The following is a 23,896-nucleotide window of genomic DNA, read 5'->3' as shown; positions in this document are numbered from 1 at the left end:
GTAGCGAGTCAGGCGCCGGGGCTTTCGCTTACGGCCACACCACCCTGAACACGCCTGATCTCGTCTGATCTCGGAAGCTAAGCAGCGTCGGGCCTGGTTAGTACTTGGATGGGAGACTGCCTGGGAATACCAGGTGCTGTAAGCTTTTGCTCTCCCGGCCAGCAGGGGTCGCCGTTGGTGCCGTAGGCTTTGGGAGGAAAACCTGCAGGATGGAAAGGTGATCTATAGCCTCATCTCTAGAGATGTTTTGTTGCTGTGGCATGTGTGTGACCCATATTCAAAAAAAAAAACCCGTCTGTAAAACGAATATCGAAGCTGCCTCTAAATCTGCAAATGAAGATGAGTCGATAAACCACTCGTTTTTCGTATAACTAGACATATATTCATTTGTTACCGATTTCATTCATTGAGCACGGATACAATAGAGGTACAGCCATTCACTGTTTGACATGTCTGCACTGGTACAGAACCGAGCAATCAGAAAACGGGTGAAACTGTCTTTAGACTCAGCATACAGTAACCACTCGGCCACCTCGTCTAGGAAACTGGGCTGTCCTGACATGGGTTGGCGCACTCCAGTTGATCTTTTTCTTTTTTTTCCCTCATACTCGAGGGTCATTTTCCTGTTCCACATGCGATTTCAACATTTTCCTTGGGAGATGTCAAGCCAGCAAGCCACTGCTGTGGTTCAGTGGCCAGTGTGGAGTTCAGTGGCCCTGTTGTACACAGAAAGCACATTGAGCTCCTTGGACATGAAAAGTTCCAGATAAAAGCCATTTGTCATCCTTTCTCTTGGTGTCGATGTTGCTATTGTATGTAAAGGTGGCAACTTGCTCAGCGAGCAGGCGGAGCACACACCGAATGCAGATGTGTCTGAGTGGCGTGTCCAAGTGGCTGCAAAAGGACAGCACTCCCGGGGCGCCGTGGCTTACTTGGTTAAAGCGCCAGTCTAGTAAACAGAAAATGCTGGGTCCGAATCCCAGCGGTGCCTTTTTTTGTTCTGTGTTCTCGAACAGAACTGGTCATTATGGACAACCGCATACGTCTAGACTTAATTAAATGCAAGTATTCATTTCCTGTCTTGAACGACTTGTTTTTCTTAAAATGGATGCAACTTGCAAAACATGAAATACAAACCTCGCTAATCAGCGCTCGCGGCTGGCAAAAAAAAAAGAAGTCAGTAATGTTTTTTTCTTTAACCTTAAGCCTGCTAATGGAGAAGAACCTAGTCGCCACATCACATACATCCGTTTCAACGATAAGAAGGTAACAACTATCCTCACTCCAGAGTAAATCTCACGTTGAGGGCATATTTTTTTCCACTTTACCATGAGTCGGGCTCAGCTGCACAGAGGCGAGAGCAGAGCAATGAGGTCAGGGGGATAGGGGAGTCACACGCTGGCGGTTTGAACACGCGGAAGATCACTGAGGGATCCACAGTATGTGGACCCTCCGTGCGCCATCATTCCACACTCCAGACTCTGAATCCTGCCATCCGAGTTAAGATCTCGGCGGAACCTGAGGCGCAGTTCTTTCTTAAAACGTAATCTGGTGAGCATTTCTAGAATCGTAATTGTATAGATGCAGCCTTTAATATGTTGCTAGGTTAAAATTTATGACTTCTTGAACTTCAGTAGACAACTGCCCTCTTGATTTCGGATTTAATTTCTTTATTACAGGGGCGCTTTTATGATGACAGAGTCAAGTTCAGGTACTTTGCTTGATGGAGGAAGCTCATTTCGGACTCTGTGATCTTCTCACCTGGAAAGGTCTGCTGTACTACTACAAGAGAGAAGTAGAGTCTGGAGGAAGGGACAATTTTATGATGCTTTGGAAGGTAATGTTTTTTTTTTCTTTGAAATCGAAATGAATCTGAATATCAGTGCAAAAGACAAACTCTTGGTTTGGTTTAAAGAGATATGGTTTTAAAACAGACAAAATGTAGAAAACAGGTGCTTCTCACTTTTGGAAAAGAATGGACCGGGGGTAATATTTTACTAGTTGCAGTGCTAAGCTCACTGGGTTACAGCCCTGCAGTGTCACACGAGGGCCAGTGGTGCAATGGATAATGTGTCTGACTATGGATTAGGAGTTTGGAGGTTCGACTCCTGTCTGGCGCTGGTTGTTTTTAAACACATCAGCCTACTCCCTAAGTAGTCTGTGCTACTTACTGCATTGTAATCGTACCCAGTAAGAGATTTCCTTCATGTGAATGAACTGCACCTGACAGCTTTAGAAAAACACCTGGGCTCAGTACGGTGCTGAGAGCTCAAGTTGTGTATAATGTAATAATTTAAGTAGAATAGATTCTAATAATATAATGATCCAGTGTGTTGCACTACTTCACTGCTTCACTGCTCTATGCCGTCTGGAAATAAATCCTCAGACAACTTACCGCCCTGGGCATGTACCAATAAATTACAGGAGCACATCTATATATCACTGCGTTGAAGCAGGAGACACAATCACTGCAAATACATCCTAAATACAGTGTTCCAGCACCTTTGACCTCATCCAGAACGTATCATTTCTTGAAAGGAATTGCTGTCCGAATGCACATCTGAATCCCAAACAGAATTTCTAGTAAAATACGATCATTTGTGAAACAGGTAAATGTCTCAGGGGCCCATTCCTCATTCTCAAGACACATGTATGCAGTACGTACATCATGCATTGAGCAATAGGGATTAAAGACACCACACGTAAGGTTAGAAGACATTCTGACTATATTCTAAAATATTGGACTCATATTCTTATGATGGCAGACATGATGCTGTGTTTAAAACCGGGGTTAATGGACATTATATGACTGTCAATTCTGTTTTGTTTTGGAGACTCTTGGCTGCCTATGTGGTACAGTGCAGCGTGAAGAAAACATTTTCCAAAACTGTGTCAGCTCAAAAGTTGTAAGAAAATCTTTCCAGCTGCTTTAACTCTCTTCATTTTTGTCATTTAATTGTCTGTCGGCATTATGTAGCAGCGTTGCATGACAACCCATCTCACCACGGAAAGGAACCTAACAGCTTTTGTAAGAGAGGAGAAAAGGACCTGGCCCGTACGGGACTCGAACCCACAACCTTGGTGTTATTAGCTCTAACCAACTGAGCTAACCAGCCTCACGACAGCAATCCTCTCTGTGCTGCAAAAAATCGAACTCAGGGAATTTCTTTTGCCCTCCTTTGAATTGAAAGCCGTGTAATTCAGTGTACGGGCTTTCTCGTGCAGTTTTATAGTTCTTGTAACCCAAATCCTACACTGGCGTGAAGTGACCCCCCATTTCACAGCATTTTTCAGCTGATTTAAAATGTACCTAAAGGAGAAGCATTATTGAAGACCATCAATTACCAAGAGCTTTTGTCAAAGGTTTTGGTGGTCATTTTTAATGACCACAGAGCACTGTGACCTCGGTTTTACATCTCATCCAAGAGACAGCGCCCTTTTACAACACAGCGTCTCCGTCACTATGCTGGGGCATTGGGACCCGCACAGACCTCAGGGTGAGCGCCCCCCCGCCGGCACCATTAACACCGCTTCCAGCTGGAAACTTTGTTTTTCCCTGTAGCTCACCCTCATCCGGGTACTGACCTGGCTCACACCTGCTTAGCTTCAGTGGGTTTTCAGTTGCGAGTTGCAAGGGGATGCAAGTGATGGAGCCGCTCGCTGCAAAAGCCACTGCTTTGGCTGAGAATCGAACCAGAGCCTCCCGCGTGAGAAGCGAGAATTCTACCACTGAACCAACAATGCTCAGTGCCCAGGCCTTCAAAAAAGACGCTTCTTTGGTACTCTGTTAAAAAAGCGTTGACATTACCTCTTTCAAAAGGCTTCACTTTCCTAGTCACATTCCAAGGCTCATTGAACCCGGGCTGTTTCCTCCAGCGGTATAGTATTGCAGTTAGACAGCACGATGCCTGCAAGACTATGTCACGCACTGACGAGACTGTCAAAAATTGCTTTCGACGATTGTATTGCAAACCGGCGGAAGCGGGGTATTGGGAAAAGTTTTCAACTAGCAATAATTGCGCCTCGGCTAAACCTCACAGGCTACGATACTGCCACTGCGCAAAGCTGACGGTTGCCAGGCAACCGCGGGGATCCTATGGAAATCGTTATCGATCGTCTCAAGGCATGTCGTGGCGGTAACGCTTCATATTTGTCGTCTTCTTCTAGCTTGAGGTTTTGAAGAATTTCATGACAGACAAGGGCTCCGTCGGGAACAAAGGGCGTTGTGAGAAAACCGTTGCTTATTTTCAGCAGCAGAAATACAACCCTTTAAATACAAGATGACAGAACAATGACGAAGGGCATGCCGGGAGGAACTCATGCACTACAGAGGAAAGGGGGCGGGCACGTACAGTTCACATTCAAGCCACAAGTACTCTTCTCGGATGTTGCATAAACAAATCCTAACGTCCTGAAAGCATTGCAGCATGTTTGTGTCCCACTTCCCGTGGCTGCAGGACGACTGACACGAACGGACAAACACAATTTGTGGCGTTTAGCGTGACATAGTCTTGCAGGCATCGTGCTGTCTCACTGCAATACTATACCGCTGGAGGAAACAGCCCGGGTTCGATGAGCCTTGGAATGTGACTAGGAAAGTGAAGCCTTTTGAAAGAGGTAAAGCACTGCACAACGGAAGTGAGGGAGAATCTTACAGGGGATTCTGAGCGGTGTCTGCATACACGCAGCCCGATACGGGTGCTGAAAGCTTGAGCTACTCTCAATGTCATGCTGCCTTTCCTCGGAGTAAATCTGTTACATTGAAAGAATGCTTCTCGCAGGTTCAAAAAGGGAGGTCCCTTGTTAATTGGAGAAATCAATGATTTCGAATGAATTCTGTATGCGTTAAAAGACAGCTATACACAGAAAACATGCAGGACACTGCTCATGATGTTTCCCGAGCCGAAACACAGTGCGTTTTTACAAGCCATCTGACAAAGCCCGCCCACTGAAAACTGCAGCAGATCATGTAAAGACGTTCAACTTTGTAACTACTGCACGCACAGGAAGCAGAATAAATTCCTCTTTTCAAACTGTCAAAGGTTTGCTTTGCGAACGCTGCAGGACATCGCACAATCTCTTTTGAACGGGGACAAACGATTTCTTATGGGGCGCAGTAAGACAAGTACAGACAATTAAAAAGCTCCACTCATGCCGACGATGCAGCATGAAGAAGCGCAACCTAACGTTTGACAGACAAAAGCCGGGCGCCCTACGAGCAATATGAAATCAAACTGACAGCACACGGCGTTTCGCGCTGACTCAAAAGTGATCTCGACAGACGCTGTTCTCTGCATAACGCTGAAAGAGCTAAAGAGCGTTTCTGTTGAGACGTAAGAAGCTTGTTTCTTTCTACCATGATGTTACCATGACAAAATCTGTCTTTAAACACCTTGCTCAGTCTCTGACGAGACTGTCGAAAATTGTTTTCGCCGATTGTATTGCAAACCGGCGGAAGCGGGGTATTGGGAAAAGTTTTCAACTAGCAATAATCGCGCCTCGGCTATACCTCACAGGCTACGATACTGCCACTGCGCAAAGCTGACGGTTGCCAGGCAACCGCGGGGATCCTATGGAAATCGTTATCAATCGTCTCATGGCATGTCGTTGCTGTAACGCTTCATATTTGGGGCCGGACACTTCCCGCCCCCCAAAGAAAAGAGCGCCAATCAGACAGGCGGAGACCGAGGACTCACAGAGCAGACGGCCACAGTCGCCATAATAAGAGCGATTGTGAGCGATTTTGTTTTCTCTCTTTGACCAGCCCAGCTGCGCCCCACCCGAAGGCAGGGAAGCACAAAAATTGTATGGAACTCATTCATGCTCCTCTCCATGGAAATCTTTAGTAAAAGGCTCTTGGCTGCCTATGTTGTTCAGTGCAGCGTGAAGGAAACATTTTCCAAAACTGTGTCAGCTCAAAAGTTGTAAGAAAACCTCTCCAGGTGCTTTAACTCTCTTCATTTTTGTCATTTAATGTGACACTCGATGTATAACTGGAGCCTCACATATGCAAATGGTGAGGCTCCAGTTCGACACCCAGTTCCACACCACTTTACAGTATATGACAAAAGCATGGCAGACTGTGCCGGACCAGCTGGTAACTTCCGCTTATTTTGACCATATTAAACATTGGAAATCTTTCCACTTGCATTTGTGACACTTGATTTTGGCTCCACCTAAGACACTCTTAAATCTTCAAACACTTTTCTCTTCTCTCGCAACACACTTGTCTGTCGGCACTGTAGAGGTTTTGATGGGTTTACTGAGACAATTATTAATTGTAGCAGTAATCACGAGGTTGTTCGTTGGGGCTTTTAGAAAATCAATCGTCAGAACAACTAACAACGCACACACACGGGTTCAATACACGGGATACATTTATTAATATAACTGTGCACCAAACATATACTAGTCTGCCTGGATACGAGAGGCAGACCTTACGGTGAGGGTTATCAATATACAAGGTATATAATCTCGAAGAGATGCAAACACAAAGAGATACACAACAGAGAATATATGTCAATATATCGTTCGGTTACCAAATCGCTAATCAGTGTTATTACCCACTGTTACTCTAAACTCGGAAGTAAATACATTACTCATGAATTAAATTGATAACAACTTGTGTTGAGGTACAATTAAATTCTCGAGACGCAATGTAGAACATGGGGTTTACTTATCCATTGTGTTTGGATTTGGAGTTTCCCGGCACGAACACCAAACCAGCTGACAGGCTATGTTGCAGCCTCTGTTCCAGCGGTTGTCCAATGGGCGTTGTGTCGGCGTCCTCTGGCTACCGGCCAGCCAGTCAAGGTGCAGCTCGGAGTAGGACGGGCGGAGGAATCTAACTGCGGCGCGCAGGGCAGTCGTTGCTCCGAGGGGATCTACCAGCAGTCCGGCTGGCTAGTAGAAAGTCTCTATGCACAGAGTGTGACCGCGAGTCCTCACAAGTCACTCTTTTGCCTGGGAAGAAACTGGTTCGTTCCCGGTCCAGCGCTGCTTCTGAATAAGCTATTCAGGTTGTCGACGAGGGTCCAACTGTAGGCTGCCGTTGATCAAGCGGAGCATTCACGTTAGTAGAATTCTGAGTACGTACGGGATCCTCGGCCTCGCGCTTTGAACAAAGTCCAAGTCCTTTTGCAGACAACGGCAGTTGTCACGTGATTGTCTCTGAGGATGCGCGAAAATGGCCAAGGAGAGCCCAGAACTGAGCTTGCGCTCCCTTTTTGATCAAGACCCAGATGTGTGCTGATTGGTTGAGAGTTTGGCGGGCATTGGAGACCCACGTGGTATTACCACGCCCTGCCAGTCCCTGATTGGTTGGTCAAGGTGAGATATAAGTCACTTACTCTTGACACTTAGGAATGCAGTCCAGATGTCCATTCGGCACTCCCTAGACTGATAGGCGCCAATGGATGACCATTGATCATGATAGCCAGGCTCAGCTAATTGCATCCCCGTCTGGGAGCTTGCTTCTTATCACAAGAAAACACTCTTAAATCAGCTCGCATGAATTATTTCTCTGTGGCTGCACCACAGAGATGGAGGGTGAGATGGGGCCTCTTTTAGGAGCATACCAACGCTTAATTCTGTCTTATTAACAAGCATTGCCGCTACAGCACTATGTGGTAGCGTTGCATGACAACCCATCTCACCACGGAAAGGAACCTAACAGCTTTGGTAAGAGAGTAGAATTACCTGAAGAACTGCTTTCCATGGAAGCAGGACCAAGCGATGTAGCATTTTTATAGTACCAGGAAAGGAGAAGCGGCACTTCGCCTTTGCCGCACAGGCACAAGGTGACGTGCGGCAGACGCCGTAGTGGGCGGGATTCGAACCTGAGCAGGGAGTCCCCAATGGATTTCAAATCCATCGCCTTAACTACTCGGCCACGACTACAGCGAGCTCGCCGCCGCCGCATTCCTCCTATAATCTAACACGGAGTGTGAGGTGGCTGCGGAAACTTTATTAAAGTCGCTCTCCGTTAAAAAAAAAATACCTTTCACAAGATACATGCCGGCAGACAGACACGCCTCAGAGGGTTTAAGGCTGGCTTCACGTTCAAATGATAAAGTCTCCCCGTCCGGATGTCAAAATGCAACTTTGGCAGACAGAAAAAACATCAACAAACCACAAATGTGGACAAGGATTTTACAAGCTGCACCACACTGCACTTTCAAAAGCATTTACATTCGTGTTAGACGCAGGAATTGTCTTTGTTTTGCGCGCTTACGAACGCCATAGAAAACGAAACAAAACAAAAGCCCTCAGCTCCTGTACTTGATTATAATGCCGTTACGTGTCGAAGCAGGAATATACGTCATCTTACCACTGCAACATGGGGAATAGAGGGAAATGAACACACGCTACGAATCGTCTCAATCACTCCCTAGAGTCGTAAGGCACATTGAAGGGTGCACCCCCATCATTAATCGTTGGGCCTCTGTAAAAGGAAAGCTGTTGAGCAGTCTTTGAAACAGCTCGGATGAAACACTTGATTGCTTCCATGTGCATCTGGAGCCCACTTCTTATTTTCACTTCACGCCGCCCAAAGCATTTCTAAAACAGGAGATTCGCGTTTGGGAATCACCCTGCCCTACAAATAAAACAGGTCTACGGGTCTGAAACCTGCTCCACGGAAAACAGTTCTGTTGCGCTTTTGATCAAAGGGAGATTCTCTGTTCTTACTTTTTGATTACATAACACCCAAAGGGGCTTCTTTGGAGCTGGATTCCAACCAGCATCCTAAAGTTTCTTGGCGGTATCCTTTACAGTCCTCTGTTCGGTCGACAAGGAACAGAAGGGGGCAGCTTTCCTCACACATACAGTGCAATGTACTGTAGTGTTCCCCTTCATTGAATTCGCAGTTCTGCATCAGACCTCTAACTCGTTTCCTTAGCTTGGATTTAAGCCACGAAGCAGGCTTCTACTGTATAAACATCTAGAGGAATCACAAACTATTTGAGAGGCCATCATCCCAGGGGGAACTGACAAAGTCTATCCCTAAACACCTAGCGCAGTCTCTCGAGAGACTGTCAAAAATCGCTTTCTCCGTTTGTGCTGCAAGTAAGTGAAAACGCGGTCTCAACCCAGAGCCACTTGGCAGCAGCGGCACGTAAATACTGTTACTACCACTGCTCGATACCAACGTTAGCCTACTATACCATGTTCAGCCACCGCTAGGAAATGTACGGCTCTAGTACTGGAGCAAACAACAGGAGGGCCAAAGGCACACGGGCACACATGTCAGACATGGAGAGTGACAAGGATGGGATTCGACCCCATGTGTGCAGAGCACAATGGATTAGCAGTCCATCGCCTTAACCACTCGGCCACCTCGTCGACAAAACTGGGCTGTCCTGACATGGGTTGGCGCACTCCAGTTGATCTTTTTCTTTTTTTTCCCACATACTCGAGGGTCATTTTCCTGTTCCACATGCGATTTCAACATTTTCCTTGGGAGATGTCAAGCCAGCAAGCCACTACTGTGGTTCGGTGGCCAGTGTGGAGTTCAGTGGCCCTGTTGTACACAGAAAGCACATTGAGCTCCTTGGACATGAAAAGTTCCAGATAAAAGCCATTTGTCATCCTTTCTCTTGGTGTCGATGTTGCTATTGTATGTAAAGGTGGCAACTTGCTCAGCGAGCAGGCGGAGCACACACCGAATGCAGATGTGTCTGAGTGGTGTGTCCAAGTGGCTGCAAAAGGACAACACTACCGGGGAGCCATTGCTTAGTTGGTTAAAGCGCTTGTCTCTTAAACAGGAGATCCTGAGTCCGAATCCCAGTGGTGCCTTCTTTGTTCTGTCTTCTCGAACAGAACTGGTCCTTACAGACAACCGCCTACGGCTAGACTTAATTAAATGCAAGTTTCCTGTCTTTAACGCGACTTGTTTTTCTTAAAATGGATGGAACTTGCAAAACATGAAATACAAACATTGCTAATCAGCGCTAGCGGCTGGCAAAAAAAAAGAAGTCAGCAATGTTTTTTTTCTTTAACCTTAACCCTGCTAATGGAGAAGAGTTAAACGACCGAGTCTATGCAGCTTAAACGGTGCTCATGTCGGGTTCTTAGCTGAAAGGGTGGTAAATCACGCTCACCCCAGTCCTTAATCTTTTAAAAGGATACAAAATTGAACCTAGTCGCCACATCACATACATCCTGTTCAACGATAAAAAGGTGACATCTATCCTCGATCCAGAGTAAATCCCACGATGAGGGCATATTTTTTTCCACTTTACCATGAGTCAGGCTCAGCTGCACAGAGGCGAGAGCAAAGCAATGAGGTCACGGGGACAGGGGAGTCACACGCTGGCGGTTTAAACACGCGGAAGAAAACTGAGGGATCCACAGTATGTGGACCCTCCGTGCGCCATCAGTCCGCACTCCGGACTCTGAATCCTGCCATCCAAGTTAAGATCTCGGCGGAACCTGAGGCGCAGTTCCTTCTTAAAACGTAATCTGGTGAGCATTTCTAGAATCGTACTTGTATAGATGCAGCCTTTAATGTGTTGCTAGGTTAAAATTGATGACTTCTTGAACTTCAGTAGGCAACTGCCCTCTTGATTTCGGATTTAATTTCTTTATTACAGGGGCGCTTTTATGAAGACAGAGTCATGTTCAGGTACTTTGCTTGATGGAGGAAGCTCATTTCGGACTCTGTGATCTGCTCACCTGGAAAGGTCTGCTATACTACTACAAGAGAGAAGTAGAGTCTGGAAGAATGGAAAATTTTATGATGCTTTGGAAGATAATGTTTTTTTTTCTTTGAAATCGAAATGAATCAGAATATCAGTGCAAAAGACAAACTCTTGGTTTGGTTTAAAGAGATATGGTTTTAAAACAGACAAAATGTAGAAAACAGGTGTTTCTCACTTTTGGAAAAGAATGGACCGGGGGTAATATTTTACTAGTTGCAGTGCTGATCTCACTGGGTTACAGTCCTGCAGTGTCACACCAGGGCCAGTGGCGCAATGGATAACGTGTCTGACTACGGATCAGGAGATTGCAGGTTCGACTCCTGCCTGGCTCGGGTCGTTTTTAAACGCATCGGGCTGCTCCCTAAGTAGTCTGTGCTACTTACTGCATTGTAATCGTACCCAGTAAGAGATTTCCTTCATGTAAATGAACTGCACCTGACAGCTTTAGAAAAACACCTGGGCTCAGCGTTGCTGTTCTAATTAGCACGCACTGCATCGGCTATGAGCCCGAACCTTTCAATTATTCCGATCAGTAAGTCAACACGTAGTCCACATGAACGGTAGAAATATTCTCTTGTTTGTATAGAACTGAATGTCCCTGACAATGTACTGTTAGTTTTAACTGAAGAACGGCATTTGTGTTCAAATATACCAGACAAGTTTATGTAACTGCTCATGCGACACTCAGTTGTAATTAGTCAAGAAGTAAAGTCGAACAACAGCTGCGGGTTTGATTCTGAACGTATGAGATTGCAGCGCCTTTTACTTCCATTGACAAATGATAGAGATTCGAAGAGAGATCCTTCAGACCAGCAAGCAAACCCACGGCTATTTCGGTTTTCTATCTAGGCAACGTTGGTGTCTGCAATAGCATACATGAAAGCGTGATGCAATTTCTGTGGCTACATTTGTTGCACGTCATGCACAGTAACAGTGTTTCTAACACCAAATAAAAAGTCAACAATTAGCGATCACGCCTTCTCCTCAGTTAACCCACTGAAACCCTTGCTGTTAACAGTTCTTTACTGCGTGCTTTACCGGCACCTACATATCGTGTCGGTTCTTTCAGCTTTATTCATTAGGTTTTCAAAGGCATAAGTAGAGCACCAGAGGTGCGAACGCAAAATGTGTAGTTATCTGAAGAATTGATTTCCATGGCAGCGGGTCCAAGCGATTTCGCGTTGTTATAGTACCAGGAAAGGAAAAGCGGCACTTCGCCTCTGCCGCGCAGGCACAAGGCGACGTGCGGCAGACGCCGGAGTCGGCAGGTTTCGAACCTGCGCGGGGAAGCCCCAACGCATTTCGAGCCCATCGCCTTAACCACTCGAGCACGACAAATGCGAGCTCGCCGCCGCCGCATTCCTCCTATAATCAAACACGGACTGCGATTTGGCTGCGGAAACCTTTTTAAAGTTGCTCTCCGTTAAAAAAAATACCTTTCACAAGATTCGTGCCGGCAGACAGACACGCCTCAGAGGGTTTAAGGCTGGCTTCACGTTCAAATGATAAAGTCCCCCAGTCCGGATGTCAAAATGCAACTTTGGCAGACAGAAAAAACATCAACAAACCAAAAATGTGGACAAGGATTTTACAAGCTGCACCACACTGCACTTTCAAAAGCATTTACATTCGTGTTAGACGCAGGAATTGCCTTTGATTTGCGCGCCTACGAACGCCATGGAAAACGAAACAAAACTAAAGCCCTCAGCTACTGCACTTGATTATAATCCCGTTACGTGTCGAAGCAGGAATTTACGTCATCCTACCACTGCAACACGGGGAATAGAGGGAAATGAGCACAAGCTACGAATTGTCTCTAATCAGTCCCTACAGTTGTAAGACGCCTGGAAGCGTGCACCCCCATCATTAATCTTTGCGCATCTGTGCAAGGTAAACTCTGCAGCAGTCTCTGAAACGGCTCAAAGGAAACACGTGATTGATTCCATGTGCATCTGGGGTTCATTTCTTATTTACATTTAATTCAAAGGGAAAGGCTTGGGTCATTTTCAGACGGCCTCCAACAGCGAGATTCAAGCGCCCCACCTTCAGCCCAATCTGCGCCGCCAGAACGCCAACGGCTCCTCTGGTCTTTGGGGTGCGGTTGTGACCCCGTAACCTAAAGTGTTGGTGGCAGACAAATGGAGACTAACAGGTGATGTCCTAGGACATGACTACATTGTGACACTCGGTGGGGATGGTGACCATTGCTTGGAAAAGAGTGCGAGGCCCCTTTAGAAAAACATTTTGTTAACAGGCATTCTGCCTCAGCCTAAACACCTATAGCTTGCAAAGCGCATGCTATTAGACAGGCACCTCTGCAAGACCTTAAGAGTCTCTTAAACTAGTGATAGTAAGGTGTTCCCAATGGGCGATGTTTGGCTTTCAAATCATCTCTCCGTGGAAGCGCCAAGATGCAGCTGTTTAAGGCTTAGAAGCAGCTGACTGTTTCAATACCTAGCTGATTACTGTCAGTCAGGGAGCTCAGAGGTGAAAAGCCTGTCTGAGAGACAATTCGCCGTCAATCAGTTCAATATGTTCCGTACCAGCTCGGCGCAGCTGAGATCATCTTGGTAGCCGTGTAGCTCAGATGAGTGAGAGCGTGTGTGTGTGTACCACCGTGATTGGATGCCGGTCCTTCTCAGGTCACAGTAAACCTTCTGCTGCCTAACTTCCCTAATTTTGGGGATCCCTTTGAAAAAGCAAAGGAAAAAAAACTGGCTCTTCATCAGCATGATCGACCTCACCCAGTGTGCCCCAGTGGCCTAATGGCTAAGACACTGGCCTCCTAAGCCAGGGATTGTGAGTTTGAGTCCCATCTGGGGTGCTCCTGTCCCATTCTGAGCATACAAATGTCCTTTTGATTTGCAAAGCTACAACCCCACCTTACTCTGTGAGCGTCTCTGCTTTTCTCTCACATACAGTTGGGAGAAAAACTTTTGTAAACAGCCCTTCGGAATGATGTGGATTTCTGCATGAATGGCTCCTAACATGTGATCTTATCTTTATCTAAGTCATAATAATTAATAAAGAGAGTCTGATTTAACAAACAACACGCCCAACATTTGACATTGCTGTTTCTTTATTGACCAAATGGTTTAAACAATCAAGGTCATTGATGGAAAAAGTACGTGAACCCTTATATTAAGGAGCTAGTGGAACCTCCTTTATGACAAAAACCTCAATCCCCACTTTCTGTAGCGGCTGGTCAGACCTGAGCAGCGGTTAGGAGGTATTTTGGCCTATTCCTCTATGCAAAACTGTTTCAGTTCATGTATATTTTTGGGATGTCTTGCGCTGAACGGCCTGCTTCAGATCACGCCACAGCACTTCAATGGGATTGGGGTCAGGACTCTTACTTGGCCATCCCAAAATACGGAATTTCTTCTGTTTCAGCCACTCTGTTGTTGATGTACTCCTTTATTTTTGTCATGTTGCATGACCCAGCGTCTTTCGAGTTTTAGATCACAGGCAGACACCCTGACATTCTGCTGTAGAATTTCCAAATACATCTTGGAATTCATCGGTCCCTCAATGATTGCAAGCCGTACAGCATCCGCCATGCTTCCCAGGTGGGATGAGGTTTTGGAGTTGGTATGCAGAGTTTTGTTATCTCCAAACATAATGCTGTGCACATTTACCAACAAGTTCAACTTTTGTCACGTCTGTCCACAGAACATTGTTCCAGGAGTTGCTGTGGAACATCCATGTGGTCTTTAGCAAACTTGAGAGGGGCAGTGGTGTTTTTTTTGGGGGGGAGAGCAGTGGTTTCCTCCGTGGTGACCTCGCATGATCACCACTCCTGTTCAGATTTCTTCTTATGGTGGACTCATGAACACAGACGTAAGACAAAGTCAACCACCTGTTCGCTAGATCCCATCCCCACTCAGCTAGTCAAAGATTCCCTCGAAGGACTGGCAGGACCTATAATTAGTATGATGAATGCATCGCTTGCGTCAGGCGTTGTACCTGATCAATTTAAGGTAGCGGTTGTTAGACCGCTCCTTAAGAAGTCAAATTTGGATCCACAAGTTCTTAACAACTACAGGCCTGTCTCAAAGGTCCCATTTCAATCTAAAAGTTTTGAGAGAATAGTTGTTGCCCAATGTCAATCGTATCTGGATTCAAATAATATACTTGAGAAATTTCAGTCTGCTTTCTGAAACTGCATTAACGAGAGTCGTAAATGATATTCTCTTAGCTACTGATGTGGGGAATGCAATAGTGCTTGTGCTTCTAGATCTTAGAGCTGCCTTTGACACGGTTGACCTCTCTGTTTTGTTACACAGGCTTGAGTTTGAGGTTGGCTTATCTGGAACCGTCCTTCAGTGGTTTACTTCACATTTTACTCATCGTTTTCATTATGTTCAAATATCTAATAATTGTACTGCTTCATCAACGTCACCAGTTCAATTTGGGGTACCAGACGGATCAGTGCCGGGACCAATATTGCTCTCTCTCTCTACATGCTGCTGCTAGGTAGGATAATACGAAAAAATAATATGAACTTTCATTCATATGCTGATGACACTCAAATAAACATTTTGTTCACACCAAACGACAACTCTTCTATTATCAGTTTAGTTAAATGCATTAATGAAGATAAGACTTGGATGTGTGAAAACTTTTTGTTACTCAACTCTGAGAAAACTGAGGATCTGTTGATCGGAGGCAACAATACTGATAGGACTACTATAACTTCAGCACTTAACTCAGAGGATTTAAACATTTGCCTCAAAGAGACAGCACGTAACCTAGGTGGCATATTAGACACAAGGCTCTTAACAACTTGCATTGATTTGAACTGAATTGACAATGTAAAATGTTGTGTGTGTTGTTTGTTAAACAAGACTGTCTTTATTGATTATTATGCGTCAGATGAAGATCAGATCACATTTTAAGAGCCAATCATGTAGAAATCCAGATCATTCGCGTTTTAAAAGTTGCGGGAAAAGCGAAACAGGTGGTTTTCCTTTGTTGCGCAGACACACGACGACACCGTAGGCGGCAGGACTCGAAGCTTCGCGGGGAGACCCCGACGGCTTTCTAGTCCATCGCCCTAACCACTCGGCCACGGCTGCAGCGCGCGCCGCCGCCGTCGCCGCCACTGCCTTCTTGATGCAGTCTAACATAGATTGCCGGGCAGCGGCGGAAACCTTTTTCAAAGTCGCTTTCCGTTTAACAACAACAACAAAAACTTTCACAAAATGCATGCTAGCAGACAAATGCGCCTCAGAGGACTTAAGGCTGGCTTCAAGTTGGAATGATAAAGTCTCCCCGTCCGGTCAGGAAAAGGGAACTTTGTTAGACAGAAAGAAGGAAGTAACAATAACGGAGAATTGTGTGCAAGGATTTTAGAAGCTGCGCAGCCCTGCAGTTTCAATAGCCCTTTTATTCGTGTTAGATGCTGGAATTGCCTTTTTTTGACGCTCTTACGAATGCGATGTCAACGAAAACAGAACAAAGCACAAAAAACCCTCAAGTCCTGCAGTTGGATAGAATGCCGTTACGCGTCCAAGCCGTATTTGACTTCATCCTACCATTGCAACACGGGGCGTATATGGAAACGAACACACGCTACGAATTGTCTCTAATCAGTCCCTACAGTTGTAAGGCGCCTGGAAGCGTGCACCCCCATCATTAATCTTTGCGCATCTGTGCAAGGTAAACTCTGGAGCAGTCTTTGAAACGGCTCAAAGGAAACACGTGATTGATTCCATGTGCATCTGGGGTTCATTTATTTATTTACATTTAATTCAAGGGAAAGGCTTGGGTCAGTTTCAGACGGCCTCCAACAGCGAGATTCAAGCGCCCCACCTTCAGCCCAATCTGCGCCGCCAGAACGACAACGGCTCCTCTGCTCTCCGGGGTGCAGTTGTGACCCCGTAACCTAAAGTGTTGGTGGCAGACAAATGGAGACTAACAGGTGACATCCTAGGACATGACTACGTTGTGACACTCGGTGGGGATGGTGACCATTGCTTGGAAAAGAGTGCGAGGCCCCTTTAGAAAAACATTTTCTTAACAGGCATTCTGCCTCAGCCTAAACACCTATAGCTTGAAAAGCGCATGCTATTAGACAGGCACCTCTGCAAGACCTTAAGAGTCTCTTAAACTAGTGATAGTAAGGTGTTCCCAATGGGCGATGTTCGGCTTTCAAATCATCTCTCCGTGGAAGCGCCGAGATGCAGCTGTTTAAGGTTTAGAAGCAGCTGACTGTTTCACTACCTAGCTGATCACTGTTAGTCAGGGAGCTCAGAGGTGAAAAGCCTGTCTGAGAGACAATTCGCCGTCGATCAGTTCAATATGTTCCGTACCAGCTCGGCGCAACTGAGATCATCTTGGTAGCCGTGTAGCTCAGATGAGTGAGAGCGTGTGTGTGTGTACTACCGTGATTGGATGCCGGTCCTTCTCAGGTCACAGTAAACCTTCTGCTGCCTAACTTCCCTAATTTTGGGGATCCCTTTGAAAAAGCAAAGGAAAAAAAAAAACTGGCTCTTCATCAGCGTGATCGACCCCACTCAGTGTGCCGCAGTGGCCTAATGGATAAGGCACTGGCCTCCTAAGCCAGGGATTGTGGGTTTGAGTCCCATCTGGGGTGCTCCTGTCCCTTTTTGAGTGTACAAATGTCCTTGTGATTTGTGAAGCTGCAACCCCACCTTACTCAGTGAGCGTCTCTGCTTTTCTCTCACATACAGTTGGGAGAAAAACTTTTGTAAACAGCCCTTCGGAATGATGTGGATTTCTGCATGAATGGCTCCTAACATGTGATCTTATCTTTATCTAAGTCATAATAATTAATAAAGAGAGTCTGATTTCACAAACAACACACGCCCAACATTTGACATTGCTGTTTCTTTATTGACCAAATGGTTTAAACAATCAAGGTCATTGATGGAAAAAGTACGTGAACCCTTATATTAAGGAGCTAGTGGAACCTCCTTTATTGACAAAAACCTCAACCCCCACTTTCTGTAGCGGCTGGTCAGACCTGAGCAGCGGTTAGGAGGTATTTTGGCCTATTCCTCTATGCAAAACTGTTTCAGTTCATGTATATTTTTGGGATGTCTTGCGCTGAACGGCCTGCTTCAGATCACGCCACAGCACTTCAATGGGATTGGGGTCAGGACTCTTACTTGGCCATCCCAAAATACGGAATTTCTTCTGTTTCAGCCACTCTGTTGTTGATGTACTCCTTTATTTTTGTCATGTTGCATGACCCAGCGTCTTTCGAGTTTTAGATCACAGGCAGACACCCTGACATTCTGCTGTAGAATTTCCAAATACATCTTGGAATTCATCGGTCCCTCAATGATTGCAAGCCGTACAGCATCCGCCATGCTTCCCAGGTGGGATGAGGTTTTGGAGTTGGTATGCAGAGTTTTGTTATCTCCAAACATAATGCTGTGCACATTTACCAACAAGTTCAACTTTTGTCACGTCTGTCCACAGAACATTGTTCCAGGAGTTGCTGTGGAACATCCATGTGGTCTTTAGCAAACTTGAGAGGGGCAGTGGTGTTTTTTTTTGGGGGGAGAGCAGTGGTTTCCTCCGTGGTGACCTCGCATGATCACCACTCCTGTTCAGATTTCTTCTTATGGTGGACTCATGAACACAGACGTAAGACAAAGTCAACCACCTGTTCGCTAGATCCCATCCCCACTCAGCTAGTCAAAGATTCCCCTGAAGGACTGGCAGGACCTATAATTAGTATGATGAATACATCGCTTGCGTCAGGCGTTGTACCTGATCAATTTAAGGTAGCGGTTGTTAGACCGCTCCTTAAGAAGTCAAATTTGGATCCACAAGTTCTTAAAAACTACAGGCCTGTCTCAAAGGTCCCATTTCAATCTTAAAGTCTTGAGAGAATAGTTGTTGCCCAACGTCAATCGTATCTGGATTCAAATAATATACTTGAGAAATTTCAGTCTGGTTTCTGAAACAGCATTAACAAGAGCCTTAAATTATATTCTCTTAGCTACTGATAGGCGGAATGCAACAGTGCTAGGTTGCAACAGTGCTAGGAATGCAAACGTTAGGTTGCGCTTCTTCATGCTGCATCGTCGGCATGAGTGGAGCTTTTTAAACGTCTGTACTTAGTGCGCCTCATAAGAAATCGTTTGTCCCCGTTCAAAAGAGATTGTGCGATGTCCTGCAGCGTTCGCAAAGCAAACCTTTGACAGTTTGAAAAGAGGAATTTATTCTGCTTCCTGTGCGTGCAGTAGTTACAAAGTTGAACGTCTTTACACTATCTGCTGCAGTTTTCAGTGGGCGGGCTTTGTCAGATGGCTTGGAAAAACACACTGTTTCGGCTCGGGAAACATCATGAGCAGTGTCCTGCATGTTTTCTGTGTATAGCTGTCTTTTAACGCATACAGAATTCATTTGAAATCATTGATTTCTCCAATTAAGAAAGGTCCCTTAAAGGATGAGTCAAAGTAACGTCTAATCGGATTAGTTTCCTTAGAGGTGGTTCAGAGTTTGCTCAAGAGTTTACCTTTCACAGATGCGCAAAGAAGAAAATTGGGGGTGCATGCTTTAAGGCGCCTTACAGCTGTAGGGAGCGATTCGAGACGATTCGTGGCGTGTGTTCGTTCCCATATGCCGTACGCCTCGGGGTGCAGTGCTAGGATGACGTACAATACCGCTTGGGCACGTAACGGCGTTATATGCAAGTGCGGGACGTGAGGGTTTTCGTTTGTTCGTTTTGTTTTGCTCTGCTTTGCTTTGTTTTGCTTTCCATCGCGTTGGTAAGAGCGTAAATAAAAAGGCGATTCCTGCGTCTACCACTAATGTAAGAGCTATTTCAAATGCGGCGTGGTGCGGCTTTTGAAATGCTTGTGGGCATTTCTCTGTTGTTGATTCTTTTTTTGTGTGTAACAAAGTGGCATTTTCATGTCCGGACGGGGAGACTTTATCATTCCGACATGAAGCCACCCTTAAGTCCTCTGAGGCGTGTCTGTCTGCAAGGCTTGTATTTTGGAAATGTTTTTTTGAAACGGAGAACGACTTTGAAATAGGCTTCCGCCGGCGCCTCGCGATCCAGGTAAGATTGTAGCAACAACGCAGCGGCGGCGGGGCTTGCTGTAGTCGTGGCCGAGTGGTTAAGGCGATGGACTAGAAATCCATTGGGGTCTCTCCGCGCAGGTTCGAATCCTGCCGACTACGTTGTCCGCCTCCAGTCGGTGTGTTCCGGCGCAAGCAAAGAAGCGCGCCTCCTTGCTGTTCCTGGTGGTTTTAAAACGCCCAATCGCTTGTACCCGCTGCCTTGGAAATAAGTTCTTCAGCGTCCGCGAATGACATTTTGCATCTGGAAGCAGATGTCGACGCGTTTTGCACAGAGCACCAAAAAACCGTCTTTTTTGAAGGCCCAGGCACTGAGCATTGGTGGTAGACTTCTTGCCTGCCACGTGGGAGGCTCGGGTTCGATTCCCGGCCAATGCAGTGGCTTTTGCAGCGAGCAGCTCCATCACTTGCATCCCCTTGCAACTCGCAACTGCAAACCCACTGAAGCTAAGTAGGTGCGAGCCAGGTCAGTACCCGAATGAGGGTGAGCTACAGGGAAAAACAAAGCTTCCAGCTGGAAGCGGTGTTAATGGTGCCGGCGGGGGGGCACTCACCCTGAGGTCTGTGCGGGTCCCAATGCCCCAGTATAGTGACGGAGATGCTGTGTTGTAAAAGGGCGCTGTCTTTTGGATGAGATGTAAAACCGAGGTCACAGCGCTCTGTGGTCATTAAAAATGACCACCAAAACCTTTGACAAAAGCTCTTGGTAATTGATGGTCTTCAATAATGCTTCTCCTTTAGGTACATTTTAAATCAGCTGAAAAATGCTGTGAAATGGGGGGGCACTTCAGGCCAGTGTAGGATTTGGGTTACAAGAACCATGAAACTGCACGAGAAAGCCCGTACACTGAATTACACGGCTTTCTATTCAAAGGAGGGCAAAAGAAATTCCCTGAGATCGATTTTTTGCAGCACAGAGAGGATTGATGTCGTGAGGCCGGTTAGCTCAGCTGGTTAGAGCGTGGTGCTAATAATGCCAAGGTCACGGGTTTGAGCCCCGTACAGCCCAGGTCCTTTTCTCCTCTCTTACCAAAGCTGTTAGGTTCCTTTCCGTGGTGAGATGGGTTGTCATGCAACGCAGCCACATAGTGCCGACAGACAAGAGTGTTGCGGGAGAAGAGAAAAGTGTTTGAAGATTTAAGAGTGTCTTAGGTGGAGCCAAAATCAAGTGTCACAAATGCAAGTGGTTGGATTTCCAATGTTTAATATGGTAAAAATAAGCAGAAGTTATCTGCCGGTCCGGCACAGTCTGCCATGCTTTTGTCATATACTGTAAAGTGGTGTCGAACTGGGTGTCGAACTGGAGCCTCACAATTTGCATATGTGAGGCTCCAGTTATACATCGAGTGTCACATTAAATGACAAAAATGAAGAGTTAAAGCAGCTGGAGAGGTTTTCTTACAACTTTTGAGCTGACACAGTTTTGGAAAATGTTTCCTTCACGCTGCACTGTACAACATAGGCAGCCAAGAGTCTCCAAAACAAAACAGAATTGACAGATAGGAGAAAATTCCCACTCGTCCTGAAGTTCCCAAAATTCAGCACTGAGCGTAAACAAAGTGTCTAAGTAGCGTGGGAATGCTAACCCTAACCCTAGCTGGAGTTTGAGCAATCCAGCACTGAGCGTAAAAAGATGAGTCAAAGTAATGTCTAATTGGATTAGTTTCCTTAGAGCTGGTTCAGAGTTTGCTCAAGAGTTTACCCAGTGGGCATTGATTCGTCGAATACAGTATATTCACGGCGAAAATACGGCTATACGGGAATATACGTCGCCTCGACGTATAATCAACGTCGAATTGCAACCGTAAAATCGACGACATTAATAAACGCATATATAACGTTGAAAACACATCTAACACAGTGCCTGAGGCTTTTTACTGTATGTATCGTGTGTACGTATAGCCATATTTTCGCTGTGAATATACGTATATTCGACTAATCAATGCCCACAGCTTGGCATACAAGGGTTTTGCGGAGGGGGTCTTGCCACCTGCCTGAAAAAAAACAGTAAAATGTTTGAGGGCCTATAGAGTTTCTATTTTTATTTTCTTGAGAAAAGTTGATACCATTTCCTGGACACCCCGTCTCCCATCAGTGCGCGGTGCCCGGGGAAAAATCTGTAGGGGTGCTTCTGAAATTCTGAGGGGGGTGATATTTCAGTTGAAACGGAGCTGTATGGTGCAGCTACCCAGATGAAATCTCGCAGCTATGCCATTGATTAGTGCTTCATGATAGAAAATAACGACTAGCAATCTGGTATTTGCGATGAAGTTCAGTTTCACATTTTTCGTCACTCTCACGGTTTGTATTGCCTGGAGCGAAAAGTACCATAAGCGTTCATTCTTGCAGCTACATGGACGTTCTGAATCGTTAAGAAAAAAATGTTGTAAAACCAACAGAAAGCACAGACTGCTATAACTAGTCCTAGTTATATAATGATTTTAAGTATAATGATAAACTACTGCAAGGAATCGGTCCACCTGAGCAAACAGGATCGTAATGTTGACACTCAATAACGACACTGATATGTGCAGTTCCTGGACGGATAGCCCTCCTGCCCATCAAACAGACTGAGTGACTGTTCGTGTCATTTAGTGTTGTCTGACCATTGACAAAGTACAACTATTTTTTTAGGGCGCAAATTAAGTTAGGTAAATCTTTTTGCCCAAAACTGAAGGGGCGACATTCCTCCCTCCCCCCGTGATGCCAGGCCTGTCCCCATCCTATTCCATAATGTCATTATACTGTATATAATACCATACAACAGTGACCGATCCTTACTAACTGCATGTGTTAAAATTGCACATCAGCTCATAGCAGGGGGCACATAGCCGCGATGTATTATCAATGTTAAATTTCAACCATTATATCGACAACATTAATAAACGCATACGTTGAGAAAATATCGAACCCAGCATATTTTCCGGTTATATACCACAATGCATTGCTAGTATTCGTTGGTCACCATTTTGTACACGTTTTTCAAACGTAGAAGTATATCCGCAAATATCTCAGCAATCCTCTTTTGACGAGCAAGTATGAACAATAATAATACTATCTGAATACATACAGATCTTTCTTAATATTATTTTGATTAAAATAGTACGTGAATAAGCAAAAAATGGCACATAAAATAGTGTGAATGGGGAAGATGACACAAAATCGTTTTGCCGTTTCTCTATTCTTATTCTATGTTGTACTTTCAAACTTTGGGTACTCTTTAATTAGGACAGACTTTATTGCTCAACTGCTATGATGCAAGCCAAATTTGATGCATTTATTTCAGTTTTGAGCTTAGTAAACCGTTCATTTTTTAGATTATACTAAAGAAGATATTAATCATCATTTATTTGGGAAGTAATATTATATAATTTTCTATACTATTTGCAATAGTATAAATGTGTTATACACTATCAGGGGCTGCTTTTTTGTGCACCTCATCTACAACAAGGGTTTTTTTCATTTATGTTTGTGGACCTTCACCATTTGAGGAAGTGAGTTAGATAAGAAAGTTACAGGTATGGTGAGCAATGACTGACAAAGGCACGTACTGCGTATTCCTTACAGAAGAGTAAGCAATTTGTTCTAAAAAACACCGGCTAAAGTCAAACATCGTTAGCAATCTTATTACTTAAATAGAATTAACATCAATAAACTGTAAGGTGCTGGTACATGCGAGTAGATTTGATCTTCTATTAAACAAAAATGCAAGTACAGCTCTAAAAAGGTCAACCTAGACTTCTGTAACAGATCTGTTCAGGTCATCGCTGTTCCTCTGACCTTGTGAGTCTTTGGAATTTTAAAAGTGTATTTTGCTTGCCTTTCATGTGGTCTGTGTACAAGTCACTGTGGCGTATGCGGTCCTACACAGCCTTGCTATAGACGTGACGAGCCTCCGCTATGTTGCAATGGAGAACAGGTTCAGTATGGAGCTGCCGAGAAAATTCAGCTGGAAAGCTCGTTGCAGAAAAGCATCGTTATCTGCGTCCAGCTGCAAAGCGTCACTCGTGGGTGCTGAAGAATCGATTTCCAAGGCAGTGGGTCTAGGCGATTTAGAGTGTTAAAGGTCCCAGCGAAAACAAAACAGCGCTGGTCCTTTTTCATGCACGCACGAGAGCAAATGCAAAGGACAC

The 23,896-nt window shown here is 45.3% G+C and overlaps 6 non-coding genes across 6 annotated transcripts; 3 read left to right on the top strand and 3 right to left on the bottom strand.

The window, feature by feature from the left end:
- The first annotated feature begins 26 nt into the window (after positions 1-26).
- On the top strand, positions 27-145 carry LOC148637917 (5S ribosomal RNA). Its single transcript, XR_015931140.1, has one exon. It is a non-coding gene; the product is annotated as a 5S ribosomal RNA (ribosomal RNA).
- Positions 146-3,925: 3,780 nt separating this feature from the next.
- On the bottom strand, positions 3,926-4,067 carry LOC148637916 (U4 spliceosomal RNA). Its single transcript, XR_015931158.1, has one exon. It is a non-coding gene; the product is annotated as a U4 spliceosomal RNA (small nuclear RNA).
- A 1,334-nt stretch (positions 4,068-5,401) lies between these two features.
- Positions 5,402-5,543, bottom strand: LOC148637915 (U4 spliceosomal RNA). The gene has a single exon (XR_015931155.1). It is a non-coding gene; the product is annotated as a U4 spliceosomal RNA (small nuclear RNA).
- A 3,717-nt stretch (positions 5,544-9,260) lies between these two features.
- Positions 9,261-9,342, bottom strand: trnas-gcu (transfer RNA serine (anticodon GCU)). The gene has a single exon. It is a non-coding gene; the product is annotated as a tRNA-Ser (tRNA).
- A 1,617-nt stretch (positions 9,343-10,959) lies between these two features.
- Positions 10,960-11,032, top strand: trnar-acg (transfer RNA arginine (anticodon ACG)). The gene has a single exon. It is a non-coding gene; the product is annotated as a tRNA-Arg (tRNA).
- An 8,751-nt stretch (positions 11,033-19,783) lies between these two features.
- On the top strand, positions 19,784-19,865 carry trnas-aga (transfer RNA serine (anticodon AGA)). Its single transcript has one exon. It is a non-coding gene; the product is annotated as a tRNA-Ser (tRNA).
- The last annotated feature ends 4,031 nt before the right edge of the window (positions 19,866-23,896 follow it).

This window comes from Lepisosteus platostomus, unplaced genomic scaffold (assembly GCF_059453375.1).
Source record: "Lepisosteus platostomus isolate fLepPlt1 unplaced genomic scaffold, fLepPlt1.hap1 Scaffold_104_H1, whole genome shotgun sequence".
NCBI classification, from domain to species: domain Eukaryota; kingdom Metazoa; phylum Chordata; class Actinopteri; order Semionotiformes; family Lepisosteidae; genus Lepisosteus; species Lepisosteus platostomus.
The sequence above is the reverse complement of the archived record's forward strand: the minus strand, read 5'-3'. Positions and strand labels throughout refer to the sequence as shown.